Genomic DNA, 25,581 nt, shown 5'->3' with positions numbered 1-25,581 from the left:
TTTCAAAAGACATTTGATAAAGACCAACAAACTGGCAATGAGGCATCCTGTTACTTTTTAAATTACTTGCTCACACACTAAACTGCCTTTCTGTGTAGAGAAAAAGTAATACAAATCCAAACATTTTGACTGTAACTTGCCTGTTTCAGAGTCACAGCTTTAGGGAAGGAAAAGTTGTGATTAAAAAAACCCTCTGGCACCTGTTAAAATATAGAATGATATTCTACATATCTCAATTATATATGCTGATAGCATAATTCAGGCCAACAAAGTGGTAAAAAAGCATTAGAAACCCTTCTTCCTTCCCCAAACAGATGTTATCAACCTTGTTTTTTTCTAAATGCACACAAATGCATATACATACACATCATTTCAAACAATCAATAAAAATAAGTAATTCAAGAATCCAGATATTTAAGTACCTGTCATCTTAAATCAAAGCAGAACTGACAAGGAAAATGAAATGTTACAATTCAAACTCCAAATCTGAAGTATACAACTGTAGATTTGAAAATTAAATAAACCTATTAAGTCAACCGTGATTCAGCTTGAGCCCTTTTTCTGGAAGTTCTCGAATCAACCTCATCATAAACTAACCTTCAACTATTCTACATATTTCAACAAGAAAGCTTAAAACACCTGGTGTACAAAGCCTTTTAAAGCAAAAGGGAAGAAAAAATGTAACGTCTCTTTTTAATGGAACAGCTGACTGATATTTCCACTCAGTTCTTCCTCAGACGGTTACAATACTACCATTCTAGATGTGGGCCTTCTGATACATGGATGAGCTACACAAGGAGAAGGGATAATAATTTGAATTACTTTGATTCCTTTCCTCACCTCAAAACCTAAGACCAAAGCAAATACAGAGCTGTTATTATTTTTTTGAGATATTTAATGGAAATAACTGTATTATGTATAATAAAGTGTTATAAAAACTCATGTAAGATAACCTTAAGAGGTAAGATAATAAAATGAAAAGCAATCTAAGAAATGCTGTCATTGCCAAAAATGTACATTTGATTTAGCTTTAGTCATATAGATCAGCATAGTTATGCTAACAGAAAATAACTGGAAAACATCAGGAGATGATTCAGAAAGTGCATTTCACAGAGTCGGTTTAGTTATAAAACTATTCATATGTTTTGAAAGTATCATGGTACTGGCAGTGGAAAAATGTATTAAATATATAGAAATCAAAAATATTTATACTCTTTATAATGCCTGTTATTTTCTAAGTTTTTCCTGTTTGTAATAATGAAAGAATGTGTTTGTGTTCCTGTGACATTCAGACTTATCTTATTTCATAGTTTCTCAAAACCTTCTTATTCTCTATATTTATTTTAGTTTGTTAAGATTTTCCTCATTAAAAGTTTTCTTACAGGTTGGTGTTCTTCAAAGCACACTTCTCTTTTTAACTCTGAATATGTATTCTTCTTTTTCTTCTGTCAAGACCTGGGAATTAAAGTTTTGGAGTCTGCCATTCAGAAGACTTCTCAATGCTTCCCCAGATACAACAGAAGAGAACTTCTGTGGGCCAGCTTAGCTTTTCTCTTGCTCTGCTCTCTGGCCAGTAGGTTTTCTAGAGAAGGAAATTACATAATCTTAGGTAATATAAATAAACACATGCATCTCAGAGAGCTCTGGCCTACTAGATGGCAGAATAATTTATTTGCTAGGGGAACATTTGATCCACCCACATAAATACAACAGCTAATGATGTTCTGCCCTATCTGTTGAGTCAACGTCCAATCTGCTACAGCAGTCTTGTCTTCCCCCATCCCCTGCCTTCATATATACATGTTCTGCTTTGTATTGAAATGCCAGCTTCTGTCACTAGCCACCATATTTTCTGTGGGAGACAACTGCTGTCGCAACGATAAATCATAATTCTTGGAAATTCTTGGAAAAACCTGGTGCACATGTGCTCTATTTTGAAAGGTAGCTCAAGTAAGGCAGGGTGTTAGGGTCGGTAAGAAAGAAGTATGTCCCTAAAAGGAAGGCATTATCATTGCGTTTCCTGCTTACAGTGTTTCACAGGGCATGGTTATTCAGCGCTAGGTATGTGTTAAGTATGTTAACTATGTGTTGTGGATCTGAAGATATTTTGAAGAAGAGTCATATTTTGGTACATAATTAAAATTTCTTTATGTAGAGCTACAAGCTACAGAAACTTCCTTTAAACAGAACCAGGGTTTTCAAAGGGGTTTCTGTTTGATTGTTTTTTGGTTTTTGTTTTTTTTTTCTAATACCATTGAAAGGTAACAACATATTTGCAGTCTGTTGTAAACTCCAAATCTGTTTTCAACTCCAGCAACAGACAGCATCACTTGCTGGCTATAGTGAATATTGTAAGGCAGAAAGAGCTTGCTTTCTGCTTAGAGTCACAGGAGGCCATCTTCCAGACTGTGCTGCAGGCCAGCCACCCATTCATTTTTAAATGCTTTCTGCAAAACCACAAAGAGTCAGAGGATATTCGTACTTGGCAGAGTGTCTATTTTTTCCCTTCTCTTGCATTTGGTCTGTTCGTATTTTCAAGCAGCACTTGACACAAAATTTTTGTGTCTGTCCTACGTTTACAAATTTTCCCCAAAGATTCTTACTTGTACCCTATAAAATAATAAGAAATTTTGCAAGTGGGTTGATTTTGTGCTGCATTATTATTTTGAACAAGATCAAATATTCTTACCCTGTCCCCATCCCTTTACCTTCTTTCCATATATTGTCGTAGTTTTATTCACTTTGTAAAGGAAACCCCAGTTTTTAAAAGAATATATATATGTTCTACAATAGACAAAGGATTTAATATATGTTTATATTGTACACAGAAATAGAAATCTGGATAGAATGTTTTGTTTTAGTAAAAACTGTTATTGTTTCCTTATATTTAAAATGCAAGAAAAGATTTTTCCTTGTTACTTGTATTTTTTGTTTTGAGCAGGATCATCATGCCATAAATATTCCACAAAGGAATTGCAATGAAAATACTATTTTGCTTTCTTTGCTCCTTAATACTGTTTAAAGTGATTTTTTATGCCTTACTGCTTTTATTGGCACTGACTGTCATGTTATACTTCGTCTTTCATCTAAGTAGTTTGACCTTGCAGACAATTTTTCTGGCTTTCAGTCTTACAGAGATGATCAAAACTGTGTATGTTTATCTCTGCCTTCTTAACAGGCCATGCAATCTGGTTGCATTAAAGCTCTGGCTACTTGCTGAATTTTGGTAGCTGAGCAGTTTACCATATGGCAACTGGCTGCAGTGGTTGCCCATGTGTACTTGGTGAGTTTGAGCAAATGTAAAAGGAACAGTACTTACGCTAAGTTTTCGAACTGTCAGAAGTCTGGATACAACAGTGTACACAACAGCAGTTATCACAGCTTATTTAAAGTACAGCAACTTCTTAAACTGTGATAATTTAATTCTAAATTTGAGCTGTTCTAAATCCAGGAGGCTTATTGTCTACTCTTGGACTCTGATTCTTGAGCAGAAAAACCAAAACAAAATACATAACTCCAAGACTGCAAGCAGCATGGCTAGCTTTCTTTTTTGTTCTCTATATATTGTAAATCAGAACAACTTAGATGCTTCTGCCTTCAAATAGGTAAATTTAATGGAGTGAATAATTTACTTTGGGACATTTGATTAAAAATACCTTCTTAGTCTGGAAAGGATCTTTTGGGCTAACCCAGTCTTCCTGTAGTACTCATTTGACCTAAATAAAGCAGAATAGATCTCTAGTTTTTAAATATTTTTTTAACGAAAAAGATTCAGTACTAGTACATTTTTATAAGAAAAATCAATATTCATTATCAGAAGTAGATTAAGACCTTCTACACTTTTGTCCATTTATTTGTGTAGATAAGAGCAACAAAGAACAGTAAATAATAAGAAATCAAAGTTACATGTGTATATGGGAAAAACCACCAGGTGATAATTTATGGCAAAACCCCAAATTTTATCTCAGAGACTGTCAACCTACCATAAATATACTTACTAGGCCTAAAGGTGACCAAATATTTATCTGTCCTTCTAACTGGTAAATTGGTGTTACCCCGGTGACTGCTTTCAGTTTTATTTTGATTGCCTGGCAAAGTTTAAAAAGTGTAGTAAAAACTATAAACACATTACAGTGACTTGTATTTTCTATAGCGTCTGTTTTTATCAGCAGACGTTTTCATGCCTTGGGGTATTTCTATTCAATAGTGAATGTAGATGCATATCCATGCTGACTTTCTTTCATGCCAAAATGAATTCAGTCTGAAAATGAGAGTGAGACTCATCTTAATAATTAATCATCTGGCTAAAATAAATTTGGGTTGTGTTTTTCTGACACAAAAGTAATTCCTCAGAAGTAACACTTATTTACATTTCTAGAATATTTAGTGTTGCTAGTGCAGTTTTATTCAGTATGCTTAGATCTTATAGCAGAAGAATGATGTAGCTTCTGAATTTCATAATAAAAGGAAGCAATGCTATAAGAGCATGAAAGAATATAGAATTCAAATGGTACCCTAAAAGGAGAATTTTCATAAAACAAAACCTGGTTACTTATTAAAGTTAGAATTAAAGAGTCATAGCTGGTATGCTATGTCTGGATAGGGATATAAAAAAAATAAACTTAACAGTATTATTTAGGACAAAAATGTGGTGTGTTATACATTCTCACTTGGCAGCTTTCACATTTGTGGAGTGGGTCTTGGTTTCAAAGTTTACTTGGTGCAGGAACAGAAAGGCAGTGTAAAGACTCAATTAATTTGCCTAAATAAAGACACCTAATACCATTTCTTATGTCCTAGAGCATCCTGCCTGGCCTGTAGCCACTATCCTGTTCTAAGGAGCCAAAGGTCTTTGGTAGGTTCTAGACTGCATTTGCTGGCCCCGTGCAGCCTCATATACCACAGTGTCTCAAGTAGCACTGGGTGTCTATGCCTAGGCAACAGAAGTAAGCCTGTGTTATAGAAGGCACACTGAGGATTGCAGCTAATGTGAAAAGTTGTTAATTCTTGCATAAAAATGATGTAATTGAGCAGATATATTTTTCTTGATTTATGTGAATTTGACTTAAACTACTTTTCATTTGTAACTTCTTGTGGATAGAAAGGGACATGATAAAAGTTGTTAGCAAAACAGCTCAGTTAAATCCAATTTGCTGATATGTTTGTTAAAAAAAAAAAATATATTTTAAACACAGACAGATGTAAGGAGTCCTTTAGCAGAAATTGTGTGATTTAAAAGATGTTTTGTATTTTGGAAAGTTATGTTTTAGAACTTTCATGATCTTATAGTTTGTAGTTTGAAACCCATTGCTACTACAATGATCCTAATTTATAGGTTTTCTTTATGTGTCTGAGGAAAACACAATATTGTAGAAGATCAATTAGCAAGACAACTGCTAAGAAAAATTGTCAAAGAAATGTGCTTATATTTTCAACTATTTAATTCAGAAAGATATTGGTAATAAGAAAAACTGATGTAGATAGGATCTCTTTTTTGTCTTTAGAGAAAGGGATACATAAGAGGATTTGATGTTTGAAAGGAATAAGAATCAGAGTATATGCAAGCTTCTGGGCTTTGGCAAGGGGATTTACACCCTTTCATCTGCAAATCAACACTTCACATTCAATTAATTGGTGAAATATGCCCTTTATTAAATATATAACCAGCTATTAATTATTAATTTTTAATTATATAATTCTGATGCCATTATAATACAATTATAATAGTAATGCATAATTTACCATTTGTGTTATAGAATTATAGCACGGATGTATGCTAAGAGTGATAGTAAAGAATGAGTATGGCCAGTTCTCTGACACCAGACATATTCCATTAATGTAGGACATCTAAGGTCAGCATGAGGTTTAAAAGTCACTGTAAAGTAGGAATCTGGTCTTTGGGTAATCAACTAATGCTAATTATCAACTAATGCTAAGTAAAATGTATATACTAACTAAATATGAATTTTTTAACGACTCCTCTCTCCAACTGTTCAGCTACACTACCTGGAGCGTTGCCTTATATTTCCATGGTGGTAATGGTACCTCATCTTCAACATGATACATCTGCAATAAATGACACTTGCTAACAGAGTGGCATAACCTGGAGGTGGGCCTTCACATATTTCTAACTGTCTTCTCATTGACTTCAGTAGTTTGCTGTTTTCCTTTTGCTCTGTCTCCATCCTTTAAACGCTGTGGCCACTAAAACATACTCAGAAAAAAAGAGCTGTTAAAATTTGGTAGGTTTTCTTGCAGCTTTTCACTTCAAAATGTGTTATTGACTAGTGTGTTCATAATAAGATTATAATATGGGGAAAACACCCTCATAAAATCTGTATTTATGTATACACAATCCAATTTCAATAGAGGGTAAGGATTAGCTGTGAAATCCTGTGGGTGCCTGGTAGCAGCTTTTGTTATTACTTTGGGACTTGTGAGATCATCTGACCTCTGTTGTGTCCTAGGTGGAGAGAATAACCTCATCTTGAATCACAGAGAAGAATTTTCTGTCCTCACTAGGAAGATTAGATGGGAATAAAAAACCCTAATTTTGCTGAAGGCCATCCTTATTAAAAAAAAATTTAGTATCAAGGGAACATTCCATAACAGACTGGCTTTGATCTTTGCTTGCTTTTTTCTATCTCTTTTCCCATTTACAATGATAGACTAAACCCAGTGCACTGTCAGCTAACTTGCTCGCTGTGACACTAATCAATTAATTTCCTTAGCCTTCCTGCCCACCTTCCAGTTGGTTAATTTGTAAGCATACTGTACATCAAAAAGTACTGACTGCAGCTTGTTCAGTAGTCCATTCACTACTTCAGATCACCTGTAAAAAATAAGCCTCCTGCAAAACATCAAATACTCCATACATAATACCTTTATTAAAAGCTATTATTTGAATATGTAAATGTGTTTGATTCCAGCTAGCAGAAGCATTACAGAGTATTAAGCTATAGTGACACAGTGTGCTGGACAATAAACAGTTGCATAATATCCCTTTCATAAATATTTGATCAGAAAATTGGGACCAAAATTTTTCACAGTTCTGTATTATTATCTCTCTTTGGGGTCTGTGTATACGTACATATATGTATAGAGGTATACACATACGCAGAGGTAATCAGTTTGTAAACCCTGCACCAAGTCTAAAGGTTTGACTTGAAGCTGCATTGACAAGAAATAGGAACTGATTTCTAACATAATCTGGGTCAGGAAGAACCAAGTATTCCTGTATGCATGGCAGGGGTTTATATAATGCCATTTGCTGTTTCATACCTGCTTTCCAGCTCTGCAAAATGATTTGAAATGCATTCTTCCATAGAATTAGAGGAGAATCTATAAGCGTTCTTTGTACTGAAGTACAAAAAATACATTATTTTTGGCTATGCTTGTAGTGAAATGTAAAAGTCTTCCCCCCCACCCTACCAAAGAAAGTTTTCCTTTGTGGTCAAGGTGAAGCTGGCCTATCCCATCACATACTTATTTATATTCAGAATTGTAAAGGTCAGAGGGAGAATTTTGACCACCCAATACCTCTTTCTAAGAGCACAACAGCAAATAAATAAGACATAGAAGTGTGAGGTTAAATTTTGATCTGGATTTTCATTGAGGGGGGCTACCTGAGTCACCCAGATATAAAGGGTTACCTGAGCATGTTGTCAGGGGAGTCAAACTTGCTTTTTGCTCTGTTGGTGGCAATGGAAATTGGTGTGCCTTAGTCCTCTACCTAATAAACAATGCAGACATGTTAAAATATTCAGTAGAATTTTTGGAAATCTAACTTTACATCAAAAAGATTGACAAGTATTTTGACAAAGAATTCTTTAATTTGTTTTGAAAATATCTTTTGCCACAGCATCTAGCATGTTTACAGTTGGACTTGAGGATCTTAAAGGTGTTTTCCAACCTAGATGTTTCTATGATTCTATGATTCTATGTTCCTCGATTCCAATAGTTATCCTTCAAGAAAAATAAAGTGTACTTATTTCTACTTTGAATTTTTAGTATATATTATATCTCCTTTTGATAACTTACTCCACATTTTTATAACATTTTTTAGCCATTGGCAGACATTCTTTTCTGAAGTCTTCTGATCCCAAGGAAAGGTCAGAGCCAATAATTGTCAAAAAAACTCCTGCTTGGAGCTTCTACTATCATTTTGTTGGGAAGCATAAATAAGAAAACCATAATTATATGACATAATTAAATTAATATAATTATATTAATTTAATCCTTATCATAATAAGGACACCTTCCGGTGTCAGAAATGTCACAAATGTATTGGTCTGCTTAAGCTACCAAAATAATGTGCAGAGCTAACCAAGCTTAACATTTTCCATTCATGTTCCTAGTGAATACTATCACCTCAGCAGAGCTACCATTTTTTTTGTAATGCCATGGTCCTTGAAATGAAAAGGTGCATATACTGTAATTAAAAATTTGCAGAAGAGGAATTACAATGAAGGCCAAAATTCTAGAAACAACTTGGACTTACTTTTTTGAGAAACTGCCTTCTGACAGCTCTCTTTCAGTTATATATAACATTCTGTCATTCCGTTATGTTCAATGTTAGTTCATCCAGGCCAATATGTGTTAAATCAATGTTAACCTGAAGTGTCAGCTCACTTCATTTTTAGGTTCTCAGGCTACTTCAATCAGTTACAGCAGCATGGTTCCAGGAGACTTTAGTGATGCTTTAAAGCACTGACTTTTTCAGGTTTGCATTTAAATGTACCTCCTTTCTCCTTTTTGGCTTGACTGCTTAAAATACTGTTTGTAATGTAGATGTGCTCCACTGCGTATATTACTTCTGAAAAAGACAGCTAGTGTTTAGATTTCATCAGCTGTCACCTTAACCTGTCTGTTTTAGATTAAATTTATATTATGGAAAGAGTGCTCCGGGACTTCATCATTGTTAAAATACAGTCTCATGCCCCTGATGAACAGAAGCAGGCTGGCATAAAGTGTGGACTATGACTCAGTCACCTGGTATTATCAAAGCAACTCAAATTGGTTTGTATTAAAGCATATATATCAGCTAGTGTTCAAAGGGAGTTTCTCCTGAATTTTTTACTCATAAATGCATAAGCAACAGGCAGTCACACAAGCATTGACCTTGGCCAGACTTGTAGTGTTCATAAATTAAGAGATCTACTCCTCTGTCGTAAATTACAAATTGAATACACTTCTCTTTTCACAGTTGCTACTGCTACAACTTTTTATTTTCTTTGTGATGGCACCTACCAGCACTAGAAAACACAGAGCTGTATTCCATCTTATGTGATAGTTCAAGGGCACCCGCATTAAAAATGACAGAGAACTGTGAAAAGCAGGCCCACATAAAGGATCTTGGGAAAAGAGGATCTTAGTAATGTAGGAGACCATAGTCCAGTCACCTGCTGTCAGCAGAAAGTCTCTGAGACAACTCATTTAATACTATCTTTAGTCTTAAGACTAAAACCAGCTTTGTTTCTTGGCCCCGCTGCTGTAGCCGTTAGCATGAGTTAGATGTAGTTAGCAAAGTTGTTGGCGTGAACTGATTAACATTAACTGACTTTTTGCTGTAACAGAAGTAGACAAAATATGATCCAAACCTATTGCAAACAACGTAGTGGTTCTGGTGTGCTCAAGGAAATACATAGTTAAACTACACACTCAGCCTGTTGGACATCAACATGTCCAGCAGTGACCTGAACAGGAAGATTGAGAGCATTTACAACAACAGCAAATCAGAAAATGACGGTGCAATTTGACAGCACTAATCCTCGACGAGTTATTCTGTACCCGAACCTATAACTGAGGACACTTAGAATTACTGGAGGTAACCACAACATAAAGAAGGCCTTGGTGAGGAACCCCGTGACGCTCCCCAGAATCCTGGACCGTATCTCTAACCTCCAGGAAACACAAAGGACCCCAGAGGACCCCACAGCACTAACACCACTGCACTGACTCACCTGGGCTTCCTCCTGGCTGCATTGTCTCTTCCACAGTCTGGGAAAGTCGTGCAATTAGTAAAACTGCACAATCTGTGGTGAAAGTGGTTTGGTATCCAAACCCATTTAGTCACACCATCAACTGTCTCTAAATTACCTGCTTCAGCCTGAAGACAGTTCTCTCTTTTTGTTGGAAGGAAAGCATTTTCTATGAGCAGCCTAACCACGTTCACAGCCAGCAGACACCTCTTTGTTCTTGTGTTAGCATTGTCCTCTAACTGAAATGCTTCTTCTCCCTGGGAAGAGATAATCTTATTCTCTCTGAATCTTGATGAGAAACCCATTTTCGCTGCTAGCATTTACTTTGCAGGGCCCAATTATTTTTCTCTCCTCGTATGACAGGCACTTCATCTTGCTCCTATGAAGATTCCTGGTAATGCTTGCCTGATGGTCTTCCAGTTTGAATTAGTCTCTCTGGACTAAAGCAACAAAACCATAGTCCTGTATTCCAATATCCTGTATAATGGTATTAATCTTCTTTCTGTTTGAAATACTTGCCCTGATAGAAGCTTGGGTTTCTTCGTGATTACATAACATAGGCAGATCTTACGTTCAGTGTTGAGCTCCACATTTATAACATGCATACTTGCTGACCTTTAGAGAGACATAGCTTCTATTTTGCACTATAAAATGTCATCTCATTCCCAGCTTTTAATAACACCTAGTGCTTGCTGATAGTCTGACCCTTATGTGTTTAGACAGTACTTTCAAAGTCTGAGCCATTAACAAATTCTGTTAGCTGGCAGTTTTTATGTCAGGGTCACTAATGAAAAGGATCTTAAAGACAAATGCCAAGATATGAAAATCATCTCACTCCAATTATCTTTCCTTTAGGAACATGTTTCACAATCTTGGCCTTAGCTTCAAATATGAAAGTAACAGAAAAGTAGGCATCATGGCAAATGATGAAAACTGGAACTACAATGTTTTGATATAGTTCTGCATATACTTTCATCTAAATGGCTGAATACTACCTTATCTGATTATTTCTTAATAAAACCCTAGAATAAACAGTGCTGGAATTCCTGAACACAGCACTTCAGAAAAGGTTTTCTTGTCTGTATATTGAAGTTCAGTGAAATCTATGGAAGAAAAGAACTCACAGATGTTTTATACAAATTTATGGTCATATAAAATAAATCTTTTAGAAGAGATAAACAAATCTTCACATCAGTCAGACTCAAAATTCAGTATTTTTTCCTATTTTATGTGAGCAGTTTTACATCCCTCTTGTAACTAACTGGGTATTTTTTCTTTATTTTGCTTTTATTTTAAACTAAATCAGTTTCAGTATGTGAAGCCATTTTAGATAAGCAGAAATGAAATTCTGCTTTGATTTTATAGGTTTTTTTAATAGTAGCAAGCTCTAGGGAAAAAAGATTAAAAAAAAAGAATAACCATCTAAAATTGAAAGCTGTTATTAAAATGGATCATTGTATTGTGAAAACAAAATTGTTTTGTGAGTGCAGCAATTTTTTTTCTGCTCAAAATGGCAATAGTAATTCTCCATTTGTTTTAAGTGTCACTACAAGTCCATGGAGACAATGTCATGTTGAACTGACAGAAAAATTATTTCAATGCAACTATGGGATGAGACATTACCATGTCAAAACAATAGTAAAAGGATGTCAGTAGAAAAAAAACCTATGGAAATCCAATAACATGTCAACCTAATGCTTTTTTATGTAGGGATTTGGAGATTATGTTACATTGCCAAGATAATAGCATGCTATCAATGATAATTATACTATATTTAAAAGCAGAAAATTAAATCAACATCATATTAAGAAACATCATGTAAAAGCTCAATAAGATTAAAATTGTATTCATCATCCCTTAAACAGCCTGCTGTCTACTGGCCAGATCCATGGTTGATTTCAGCTGGCACAGCTCCACTAACTTACCCGAGCTGAAGATCAGTTCCTATGTTATCATCCTGTATTAGATGTCCTCTGAACACTAGGAGGTGGGGAAGGGTTCATTTGTATGGACTAAGTAGATAATTAAGCACTAGTATTTCATTAGATGTAGACTAAGCAAAGTGTTTGGATCCTGCTGAGTTTAAGCTAGCATTTGTATTTCAGGTCAAACACAGTTTCTATAGTAATATGTCTCACAAGTTGTCTTGGCAAGATACTGGCTTTGTCCAAATGGAACCTGGAAACAAGCCTACTCCATTGAATCTAACTCAGGAGGAAGTTATTGTAAGAGTATTAAAAATTAGTCCCATAAATAAAGTGTCAATCTGGGCTGCTTTTGGCCCATTTCCTCTTCCTGCACATTTAAAATTCTATGTCAGATTTCTAGAAAAAAGAAGGAAGAAAAAAAGAGGAAAAATATAAGGCTTTCTCATTTTTTTGCAAAGCCTTATTCATGCTCTGCAGGGAGGCCTCTGCACCATGAGCTCTCCCTATGTCAGCACATAGTCTGCTTACTTTTGAAGTCAAAGAATATGTGCTATGACATGGTTTCTGCTACACTGGTCAAATAGTTCCTTTAACAGACCTTACAAATTCAGTTTGCTTGAATGCAGACTGGTAGGAGAGCTAATTTATTTCTCATCCCTGATCGTGTTTCTGCTTCCTCTCCTCACTTTATTTTTCATTGTTCTCTACAGAAGTTGACCGTTTACATCAGGTTGTGTTGGAATATGATGCCATGGCTACCATTTTAACCTTACTCCCCTTAACATCTGGATAATTATAGAAATACTGTGTCCCTGTAATTCAAACCAAATACTGCCTTCATTAACTTTTATAAGCTTTTTAAGGAACAGGAGAAAACTGCTGCAATGTGAAATTACATCTAAAAGAATGAAATCCACACTATTACTAAATCTTCCTATTAAAAACCTCACACTTTAAGGTCTTCAAATCCACTGAACTAATTTTTTTGAGCTTCATTTCAGATTCTTCAGGTATTAATTTTTGTGCATTCAGAAAGAGCATAGGGCAATGCGTTGTTGAGCATATGGAACGTCTTTGAAAAACAGTGTTCTACTAGTTGAGTTATTTCTTATTTAAGAGAATGAACTGAAAACAAAAGCAAGACAATATATCTATCTTGTGCCTATTTGCTAAAAGTAAAATATGATTGTAATTTACACCTCTTCTTTAGAAGTAATATTTTATTATAACATTTAAAAGCTGAAAATGAAACCTTTTCTGAGCTTTCTTTTAAATGGATCAATAATTTTAAAGGCTAAAATTCAATTGTTTGCATAGCAACAAAACACAAAATATTAGCAAATTTTCAAAATCAATATGACTATTGGAAAACAGCTGAAAGAGCTACGGGATGTACAGTTGAGGAAATGACATACAACCAATTACTTCTGACAGGTTAAACTGTACAACATAAAGAAAATAGTTACTGAAGATCATCAAAGGCTGCTTGTGAGAAATATCTGTTTAATATTTTTCTCTCTATTTTTTAGAATTATTATTTTTACTTATTAATTAAAAAAAAATAAATCAAAGAAGAGAAAAGAAATGTACTATCACTGAAGTCTAATAATTTTCACAGCAGGTGTTGAAAGGTTATCTATAATTTGTACGTAATCAAATGTTCTAGGTTGTAACTGCTGTTTTGAAGCAAAAGGCCAACATTTTCCTTGGCAATGTAGCTTCTGTTAGCACAAAAGAAGCAGTGGAAATTTTAGAAAAACAATTGGTATGAAACAATTGCTCTTAATTTTTAAGCACAGTCCAACTGCAACATTACTTGAAATCTATTTCTTCTAACTTGCTGTGAAGACCAAGGAGGAACCTGAAGAAGGCTTTCTGATGTCTTTTGTGTCAGATATTTGTCTCAGGAGGGGGAAAGGAATGAGACATGCATGGCAGGTTAGGAATTTTCGCCACAGGAATATGATCCCAGCTTAGTCTTGTGAGTTGCTAGAGCTGGGCAAGGATGTCTGAAAGTGGTAAGATACTGTTTATGGGAATGGATCATGGTTTCTTCTAGTTGTTGGCACCATTCCCCTCAGATTTGAGTTTCTTCATATTTATTACATTAGTGCATTGATTTCACATTCAAAAATTAACCTTGCTAGCTAATATCTGTTTTAAAGTTTTCAGCATATGCTTGAAATAATTAAGGTTAATTACTGCATGAACTTTCAGTGAACCACTAGGAACCAGTTCATTCCAAAAAGAACATTTTCCATCAAAGGACAGAGTCATTAAAATACATTAATCTACTAATCCTTATACCTTTATACTTTTCCCTTTTTCTTCTGCCAGAAAAACAACAAAAAGAGAATTCTCCCAGAATAACCATTGATTTTGATTTTGTAGTGAAGAATTCAAGAGAATACATGTTAAAACTTGAGGGCTGGAATTTCCCTAAGGGTAATGGTTAAATAATGGCTGCATTTGTGAAAACTAACAAAAACCAATGTTTTGTTCTTTTAAATATGAGTTGCTGTGCTAATTAGTGGGAAAAGTGTGTGCTTATACTTCATTTACCACAGTTTAAACACTGTGCTTTTCAGGAATGCCCAAAACTTAACTTCATAGTGCAAACAACAGGAAAGAACTGAGAAGCATTGAAATCATGGTAAATAGTATAGCTGGAAGTCAAAATCAGTCTTTGCTGAATTACTGGGGGCGGGGGGGGAGGTTGGTAATGCTACCAAGCTCATACCAATAAATACAGAAATCAAGTGGCTTCAGGCTGAAGCAAACTGGTGTGTCTTGCCTACAGCTATTGAAGGGTGGTGTTCCGTTCTCAACCACCAGTTCTCCCGATGTTCATGGATGGTCAAGCCTGAACCTCTATGAAGCTGGCAGCTTTTTGCTGGGCCATGCCCTTAGAAGCATGGTGGGAAGAGGGTAGCCATGAAGCGTGCTCAGAGGAGAGCACAGTGCATGTCCTCTCGCAGCGATGGAGGAGTGCTTGGAGTCCTCTCTGTGTGTTGGTATCTAAGGAGTGGCTATTGGCAGGAGTGCAATACCAGACAGAGTGCATTACCAGTTCTGCACACAGGACAGAAAACTAAATGTTAAAACTATACCCTCTTCATCCTTCCAGCTACCTAAGTACATGTTAGAATTCTTTCCAAACTGCATAGAAGGATTTTGTATTTCTTATTTCCTTATAATGGCTGTCTATAGATTATATTGCAAATTAATGTGTGCAAGTTTTTAATAACCATAAGTCTAAAGCTCAGGAAAAAAACAACAAATTGCTAGATTAATTTGTAAGTTTTCTGTTTTTTAGCAGGCTCTTTCTGAAATTTTATGACAAACTCTGCATTTAGATGCCCAGTGCAGCCACGATGAAATCAGCTGGGAGTAAATGACAGCAGTGTTTATCCATAGCTCTTTTCAGACTTCTAGCTTTTCGTCAACTTGTCATCATCAACAACCTTTCTCCAAACCTGCGACTGGCAATCTGCACTCCACTGTTCTGGTGCCTAGGTGCAACCTTTATAAGCCTAGGGGTTTTGGGAAGACAGGGACATGGTTTAGTGGTGGACTTGGTAGTGCTAGGTTAATGGTTGGACTCAATGATATTAAAGGTCTGTTCCAACTTAAACAATTCTATGATTCTGTCTGCACAGAAGATTACTGAACAATTGCTAAATATACCTCCTTGGTTTGACTATACCGATTTCTGGAAATTATTGACAGCTCAATCTAGAGTTTAAACTGATCATTAAATCCAGGCATTGTTATCAAATTCATCTTTTTAATGACATTTACTATGCAAATAACAATTTGTGAATGTACCATATCTTAAAACTAAATAAGTTTTTTCATGAAACCAAAGGAAAAAGAAGAAAGATTTCAATGGTGTTGGGTTCACAGAATAATTATAACCAGATAATAGGGCACATACTCTAAGTTAGAAGTTTACAAGGATACAACTTTGTATAAAATAAACAAAAACATTGAAAAATAATTTTAGTTCATAAAAAATAAGTATTTAAAAGATTTTTTGTGCTGTAACAATTTAGTTCCTGTAATTTAGTTGTCAAATAAATTATGACACCTCAAAGCAACAAGTTATTTGAATCACCAGTTTCAGGTAATTTGGGTATAATATCATAAAACAGGTCAATGACATATTTTGGAAAAAAAACCCCTGAAGTTAATTGCAGTTATGTAGTGAATCAAAATTAAGGATCTTCAAGATCTACTTAAGCTTAGTAAGTAATTAAGCCACCAAATTCTACGGGCCCTGGCAACAAAATCTGGTCCATACAGCATACCATAGGAGCAAGACACCATTGCCAAAAGTAACTTGTTTTTTGAGGAACGTTTAGAGGTATCAAGGTCTAGTCTGAATTCATTAAGAAAACCTAGAGAAGAGAATCTTCTGCAGCCTGATAAAATGATAGAGAAATGTGCAGGCCAAGTCCACAAATCCACAAAAGGGCTGGGTTTCCAGTAAGATAGAGAAAACAGGCTGAGGATTTTTTAAAATTCTTTTTCTCAACTAGAACACTATTTCAGTTTGATACATCAAATAAATATCAAGCACATGTGTAGTGGTTTTTCTTCCCAAACACAGAACTGAACCAAAGCAATGGCAGTGTTTGATGTTGAACGTGCAATGTGCTACAGAAATCCACAAGAATTCAGTATAATTTCTATGAAGGTGAAAAGCACCTCTGATTTGGAACACAGACTGAATGTGTGCTTATTTTACAGCTGATATATAGAAACACAAGAAAGTGACTTGTCTAGCTCTGCAGAAGCTGTTACCATCCTGAAATCCTTTGGTTCACCTATAACATGTAGTCATACTGAGGGCTAGCAGGTTTGGGAAAGATGCCTGAAACACCACTATTTCTCAGGTGAGAAATCTGGCAACTAAGATCACTAAACTTTTAAGAACTTTTTAGGGTGGGCTGGCACTGTTCGTCCACATCCTGGTTTGTAGCTTCATTCTTTGATGCCAAAAGTCAGAAGAAGATGAAGAGTCACTGCAAGGTGTGTTAGGAATGGCATGTCTAGGATCATTGTCTGGGGTTCTAGTGTGAACTCATCCAAATTAATGTACTTTTAGGCCGTCCAAGATCAATATAGGACCTCACCCAACCACCTCCCAGTTCTACAGACAATGCATCACTGAACAGAGTGCTCTGGGTGACCTTTCCTCATCTGGGACACTCTTCCGGCCTTTTATTGACAACTTACACCATGGATAGGAGATAACACCTCTCCTTGACATCTTCCACTGAGAGAGGAAAAAGAAAGAATCAAAACATAGCAAAACTTGTACAGAATTTCTGCTTGGATGTCTCAATAAATATTTGACTTAGGTCATAAAACATAATCCACAAAAGAGACTGGAGGCTGTGTGTAAAAGGAGGTCCTTGGCTGAGGGTGCGGGTAGGTGTCCCAGGTGAAGCCCATCAGGGTGTGTAACACAGTTAGTGCCCCCAGGGCCCTGACTGTCTGTGATTCTTTTATATGTATTTCTAAAGACCTTCAGATTGTATTCCTACACAGATGACTTACATCTTTGTATGGGTTATATGGAACATGTGCAGGGAAGAGCAAATGAACCAAGTGAATCTGAGTAAGCTTTGGAACTGCCAAATACTGGGGCTGCATTTATTACTGGTGGAGGCAATAAGTTCTTTCCATCTTCTTTGCAAGGGAAAGAAAAATTGTGCAAGTCTAGGCTTATTGACACAAAAAATTGCTTTATTTCAATGAAAACCATATGTTAGATTAGGATATGGTCAAAAGATCATAAGAAATCAGTGTAAAATAGTCTGAAAAGCTATAGTCATTACTTCAGGATTAATCACACTGCTGCTTAGGCTATTAAATTAAAACTACTTGGTTGATTGCTTGCTATTCTCTCAGTTGTACCCACAGGAATGACTCACACACATTGAAGCAAACAGTTGTGACAATCAAAAAAATTACTTCCTCAAACAGTATGTTCTGGCTGTCTGAAACAAGTACGATAGAAGTGAATTTAAACCCCCACTTCAGCCACTATAGCTGAAATATAAGCATAGGCCCACCTGCACCCATGGTTTGAGAGAGGATTTAATAACCACATTGGTTAAGAATCGAATGAACATTTGCCCTGTGCTTACCCAGGGTTGCTGCGGATTGTGTTGGCTTTACATGCATCCCTAGTCAAACTCAACATCTTCTCCCTGTTTTTCTCTGCTGTGTCCTTTCTGCCTGCCTACCACATGCACATCTAATTGATCCCAAGATATTACATATATCAGGAGTATAACATAGTATCTTTCCACATTAAATTAAAAAAAAAAGGAAAAAGCAACCAAAAACCTAGAGTTTCATACTGATACTTTTATTTTCTTTTCTATAACAATTCAGATAAGGTGTGAACTATCAGTTCACTTTCAAGGTCACTTTTGCCAAAGTTTCAAAGGTTTCTTTTACTGAACATCTTTACGCTTGAGATGTTCTCATGATGTACTATTTTGCTTTCATTTATTTCTGATAACTACTGTCAAGTATTGGTAAAAGCCTTGTAAATCTTTTGTTCCCAATTTGGTTAAGATATTTTCATTTTCATTATTTAATCATTAACAAAAAATAGAAAAGCATTTCTTTGCAGCCTTTTTTAGATTCGTATAAACATTTGTATTTAATTAAAAGAATAAATTGAAACAATTTAATATGGACAATATCTAAAAATGTTCAGGTAAAACACTTTGATATTTTAATTAATATTTTCTTTCATTTGTGTTTATTTTTATTCCCTATATTTCTTTTGATAAATTTCTTTTTCATTATTCAAAGCATGTATGTTCCCATCCAAATACACATTCTTCCAAACTGAATTCCAAATGAGATATGATAGAATTGATTCTATTTTCTTGTTTTGGCTGGGTTTTTTCTCCTGTTGAACTTATTCTATGCTACTAAAGAGTCAAAAGAGAACCTACGGGTATAATTTATTTTACTTTCAATAGTGCACATTGAACCTGGAGGCATTTTGGTGTCATATAAATCGTACACAGTACAATAGAATGGCAGTAGGTCACTATCCTCTTAAAAGAAACTCCAAAGAAAATGAGGTGATCGTAGCATCAAGTGGGCAATCAGTAAATCTTACAGTGATGTTATCAATATTAAAGCTAAATCGTTACAGTGAGGGCTTGTCTGCCCTAGAGGAGACAAAGAGGTTATAACCACTGGGTGAACTACTTTGAAATGCTGGTAAATTACTTTATGATCACATACAAACCTGCTTGTTCTGTTTGGCTTGTTTTGCTAGAACTGTGTGTATCAGCTTGCTCAGAAAAGCTATTGTCTATGACTTGGTTTCTTCTTCAGAAGACAGACTGGTAAAAATTGCTGGAACTGTTGTCTTTGAAATTTTCCCCACTGAAAACAAAGAAAGGATAATTTATCCTTTTTTTTTTTTTTTTTTTTTTTTTTTAAGTGGCCTATTTTAATTAATTATTTAAAAAAATCCTAGGGTGTCATGATTTTTTTAAAATTGTCAAAAATTATACTTTTATTCAAAATCAATATCTTGATTCAAATCCAAAGTACTTCTTGGAGTTTTAAAGTTGCAGGGATATTGATTTGGATATTTTTCATGCTGTGTAACTTGCTGTACTGAGGCTTTGGAATCATCAAGGAAGTTTACTCACTGGAAGGACTGGACAGCAAGACAGATAAGGAAGAATGGACAGAAATTTTCAGAAAATCATCTCCTATTGCCAAGTAAGGCAAATAAAATCATGACTTACACTGGAATGTTACCTCTCCCAAAAGTAAAGACAAAAACAAGTAGATGATTTAATTGCTCTGAGAACTGTGGAGCAATTAGATGAACCATCACAATCAATATACTCCCTTGTTGCTGTAGAATAAAAAAATCTAAACATTCAACTATGTGTGGAATACTGAGTCAATGAGTATGTGAGAATGACTGATGGTATCCACAAAGAAAAAAATCATTAGGGATATGGCTGATCATCTCAATTATTTTTCTGTATTTTCATTCCTTTTTTAATAGGTTTCTGGCAGGGATTCTCAAAAAACCAGAGTCTATGACTGCTTTTACTCAGTTTCCTTTTCAGGGTGCACGTCGACAGATAGCCTTATGGATAATATTAGTACCTGAGGTGTTTGATATGCAAAAAGCACTGCTTTCGGTGGTTTGTGGTGTAGTAAAGTCTACACAGCTAATGTTTGAGGTTAAACCAGAAAAAAACAGAAGACCACAGTGAGAAACTCGAAAGATCTTTAAAATAAATAGCATAGCTGTATGGCTGTAATAAAATAGAAATGTTGAAGATATTTATGGAGATTACATGGCTTGGAAAAGGCTTAGCAAGGCCAAAATACTGCAGCTGATAAGGATGATCAGATGATCAGCAAACACCAGGCCTAAATCTTAGTCAATGTTGGTGTAATTTGCTCTTTCTTAATGATTCATGAACAAAACAGTTTTTATTAGAAAAGGTCATCTTGTGTATTTCTTATGTCTTACAAAAAACATCTGGAATTCGCTGTTGTTACCCAGTAACAGAACTCACATGTTAAAAGTCATACAGTTAAAAAACAAAGTAGGAAATAACGCTATTAATAATATGACTCAGAAACATGTTGAAAAATACAATTCGTTTTTTGTTAAAAAACAATGAATTGTATACCTTGAAAAAGCAAGGGAAAGATGCAAATATGTCATTGTTCGCAGTCATCACAATATTGTTAAAATTCATGGCTAACATGTCTAGTCAATAACAGTATAATTTTTATATTTTACATAATTTAATGTATGAGTTCTTTTTATTATTGTTTTAATGATGACATGATTTAATATATATGGTCTCTTCTTTGTAATACATTTGCTTGTCTATTTCCTTTTTAATATCATTTGATCACACTATGTAGAAGATATTATAGCCATTATGTCAAAGCATTAATGTCATGGGCAGAATAAAGCCAAGTTTTATTAAAATGTTATTAATACACATTTATTTTAATGTCTTTACAGAAAGAACTCTGGAATATTAATAGCTCTGCCTTATCTTTACATTACATGCTATGTATTGTAGAGTATTTCAGATGTGAATCAAAGAAGTCATTCATCTTGATTTTAAAAATATCTTGTGACAAAAAAATATATAGTTTAAATTTCCAAATTTGTTCTACATTAACTCATAGCAACCGTTCAAGGAAATTGAAATGATGCTTCAAATTACATTAGTGACAACAAAATGGAATTGAAAGAGTGAATTTTCCATTCCTTGCATGGAAGGCATCTAATTCTTTGTGCAGATAGGTTGATCCCAGCAACATTCATCGCGCTTGATGTTGATAAATATATCTCTTGTATGGAAAGTTTATGCATAATTGACAAAATGGGCAAAGTTTTTATTATAACTAGCACTAGGTGAGTAACTGATAAAGAAGAATTTATTTAGTAGAATTAAAATATTCCTGAGCTTCTCCCTGCCCCCCAGCTGTGGACAATCTCTTCAGTGAACAGTATTTAGTATACTGGTTATTTGGATGAGATGGACTGACAAACAAGATTCATCCATTGCTGTGGTAGCAGGATCTAAACTTTGGGCTGGCAGCTGGGATTTCTATCACTCTCCTCCCACATGAAGGGAGAAGGAAGGAGTTCTGGTCCAGCCTGAAGCAGGTAGGAGAAGGAAAAAGAGCCAGTTTTGGAGCTGCACTGGGCGGCATATCTTTAAGGAGAGGACAAGCAGTGGCAAGGAATTAATTTTGTAGGTGGCACAAGAAGTGTTTGCTCTGTCACACTGTCTTGTCCGTACTTTGCTTCAAGAAAAGTTAATTTACAAATACCACAGAAAAGTATTTAAAGTCTCTTAATTAGAAAGCTATGTGATGTTTTTCGTTTTCTTCAGTGACCAACACAACTGAGAGGGATTTTAAAGACAAAGATTTGTATGTGAACGGTTCAACTGATATTATTGTCTGCTAATACTGCTTTTTGAAGTTCGCTTGTTAATATTCAGGTTTCACAATTCGTATGTGCATTTTGCAAATATATGGTTGTGCAATGAAAAAAATAAAGGAAACACAACTGAAGATAAGGTATTTTAAAATTTATATGAACATTCGTGATACACATTTTTTCTCCTATTTAGCATTTTAAGCATACATCACATCTTATTTGAATATCATGCATGTACATAAATGCATTAATCATGGATTATTTGAGAAGTGACTATTAAACACATCTATTTATTTTTAGAAAAGTGTAAAATAAAAAAAATAAGATGTCATTACTTATTTGCACACAAAATAACCCCCAAGGCTGGTCTCATAACATCTTCTGTTAAATTATATTATTTACTACTAGAAATTTGTAATTAATGTGTCATGTTACCTATATATTCTGAATACATCAACTTTTAAAAACATTTTCACTGAAATAATTAGGTGGAAATATCTAACCAGATAGAAATTATTTGAGATTAAAAAAATACAAAAGATTTGTCATCTATGTCCTGAAATTTGAACCTGGGGATATATATATATTAGTCAATAAATTGCTATAATTTTTTTGGAAAATCAGGTATCTCCATAAAACTATTTTATTTGACTAGAGTGTATTACTGTTTATATTTACATTTAAAATTCTCAACATATAAATTTTTTAACAAACCAGTTCAAGTAATTTCATTGACAATTTATTATTACCTGGTGAAGGACAGAAAATTCCATTTTTGCTGTGATATAAAATGAAATATTTGAATATTTCATATAAGTAATATATTGGAAATTAAAATAATGAGTTTAAGAACAATTGGTTGTTTTATCTTCCTTTTACTTCCATGTGTTATGAAGCTTGTAAAAAGGTTCAGTGATATTAATTAATGATGATCTCAGACAATACTTTAGACTGTATTTTTTCCAAAATAGAAGATAATGAATTATGAATAGTCAATTACTATTATGTGTGTGAGTGACAGTGTAAGAGCAAAAATCAACAGTTTCCTTTTACTGCAGGGAAACAGTATAGGAGTACAGGACCCAGGTAGGTTCTTGGTGTAGTTGTCTTTGGCTAGACACAAACAGCTGCCAATTCCTAGAGGTGGGAAGCTGGTTGTGCTCCTGTTTTATCCTTCCTTTATATAACTTTTGAACTGATGACTGAGATGGAACAGTCATTTCCCAGATAGATGCTAACCTGAAGGTTTGGATTTCCCATTTCTATGTTTCCATGCACATCCTATTTCTTCTCCGTGGTATTTACTTTTTAATTAATTTTAAACAAACAAAGTACACTAGGTTATTAAAGGCTCCATAACACACATGCTTTATATTCTGGACAATATATTTTGTGGATAAATCCTCCCCAAAAGAAACCCCTGTGGTTCTAATAGTAACCTATGCACATTTATTGACCTTCAAAGCAATATAGCCTCAGTCTTTTCATGGGCATTTCTTAGAAATCAGGATCAGAAAAAAGGAATCACAGAAGTTGTCTAAACAATTATGTCCAAAACTGTCCTGTACCAATATAGCCTAAGACAGTACACCAAAGGGACATGCCCACTTTTCAAGCAGTAGACCATATTGTTCTTTTATATTGAAGACCATATTGTTCTTCATCTGCTCCTTGCAGCTTTCTGCTGATATCTCTATCCCAAGACAAGGAAATAGAGAGATATTCCTCAATTATTTGAAAGCACAGTCAAGCAGACTAGTTGAAGTTGCTGTTTATGATCTGAGTAGCCCAGTTCACTGAGTCCCCAAAACAAGTGAAACAAAGTGCTCCCAGGATCTCACTGGGAAAACTGGCTTCGACCTGGTAGGTAACAAAAACCAGCTGTGAGTTTCAGTTTCCTGAAACGTCAAGCTTATATAAAACCCACATAACTAGCACACAGTTAATAAGAAAAATAAGCTCAAGAAGTCAGGGAGAAGTCTGACAATGCAGGTTGTATAACACTGCAGCTGTGTTTAACCACAGTTCAGGATCTCACGGCACCTTGCATTGTTGACAGGGATTTTTCCAGCTGGTATGTTGTGATGAAGCTCAGTAACCAGGAAGGATTTAAGAAAGAGAACATTTCAGGTGCCAATTCTAATTTACATTTTTTGAGTATATTTGATGCACATTGGTATGACAGTGGAGCTCTATGTTCTTTATATACAGGATTTATGTGGGGAAAGAATCTTTATCTAGGTAGAAGATAACACTAAATTAATTTGAATATCTTTTTTGTAGATCTTCCTTTGGATATTTACCATTTTCAGATTATTCCCTCTTCTGATATCATTTAGTACAAAAATACCCTTTCTTCTTAGTTATTTCTCCTATGTTATCTGCAAGAGTTTATTTACCATAGTTTATTGCACAAAAGACAGGCTCTCCCTTAGCATCTACCCTGTCTTTCCACTGATCACTGTATTTTATTAATGACTCTGCAGGCATTTGACTATGCCTTCTATTCAGACCTGATCTGTTGTTTGCTCAGTCTGTTCATGTACAGAGAAAGTGAACTATTCAAACCTGATTTATTTTGAAGTACAAGATATTTAGTATTATATTCAAATTTATGTTTTCTCCTGAAGACTATAGTCATTGTAAATGTTAAATGTTGCTTTTCCTGCAACATGTGGAAAGATTGAAACCTTCACTTCCACTTTTCTGCACCAACTGCCATTAAATGTATTTCAAATTGCTGAGTATTTTACAATTCTTTGCAATGTTATTACCAAACTGTCTGAGGTGTTATTTTTTTCCCTTTTAGGTTTCCTTCAACTCACAAACTGAGAGTTAGATTTAAGGAATCTGCAGTTAGGTACCATGAGCAGAGCGCAGATCTTGTCTGGTATTTATTCTTCATGATTTTCTGCCTCTTTTTTCAGTTCTTATGTTAAGATGGTTTATGATTCTATACAATACTGCCTAGAAGCGCCAGTCAGCAGTAGGGCAAGACATATATACACATACACTAAAATTACATGAGTTTATAATCCAGATTAACTAGCTCTTGATTTCAATTGTCATGTAAAATTAGCCACGTCAATGATTTTGTGTATTTATGTGTTTGGGTGGGGTTTTTTTTGGTTGCTGTTTTATTTGCAGAATTTTATAATTTTTTTTTATTTACTGCTACTTTGAAGGCCTAAACCTGGAGTTTTCTGAGTGTACCCTAATCAGAGAAAAGGAAAAATTAAACAGCATAAACAGGTTCTTACATCACATACTATCTTTATGGCTCTTTTCAGGTTAGTTAGAGTAGAAAGATTAATCAACATAATGCTATTGCAAAGGTAAATATATTTTCTGAGGTTGTAAAATCTGATTTTGGAAAGAGATTTCTGAAGTAGGACCATTCTGTCTGCTGATTCAGCTCAGCTGAATCACAGAATCATAGAACTATTTAGGTTGGAAAAGACCTTTAAGATCATCCAGTCCAACTGTTAGCCCAGGACTGCCAAGTTCATCAATAAACCATGGCCCTGAGTGCTGCATTTATACATTTTTTAAATACCTCTGAGGTGGTGACTCAACCACTTTCCTAGGCAGCCTGTTCCAATGCTTAATAACTCTTTCAGTGAAGAAATTTTTCCTAATATCCAATCTAAACCTCCCCTGGTGCAAGTTGAGAATGAGAACTCCTGTGTTA

The sequence above is a fragment of the Falco cherrug genome, chromosome 3 (genome assembly GCF_023634085.1).
Source record: "Falco cherrug isolate bFalChe1 chromosome 3, bFalChe1.pri, whole genome shotgun sequence".
In the NCBI taxonomy this organism is placed as follows: domain Eukaryota; kingdom Metazoa; phylum Chordata; class Aves; order Falconiformes; family Falconidae; genus Falco; species Falco cherrug.
Note: the sequence above shows the minus strand (reverse complement) of the source record.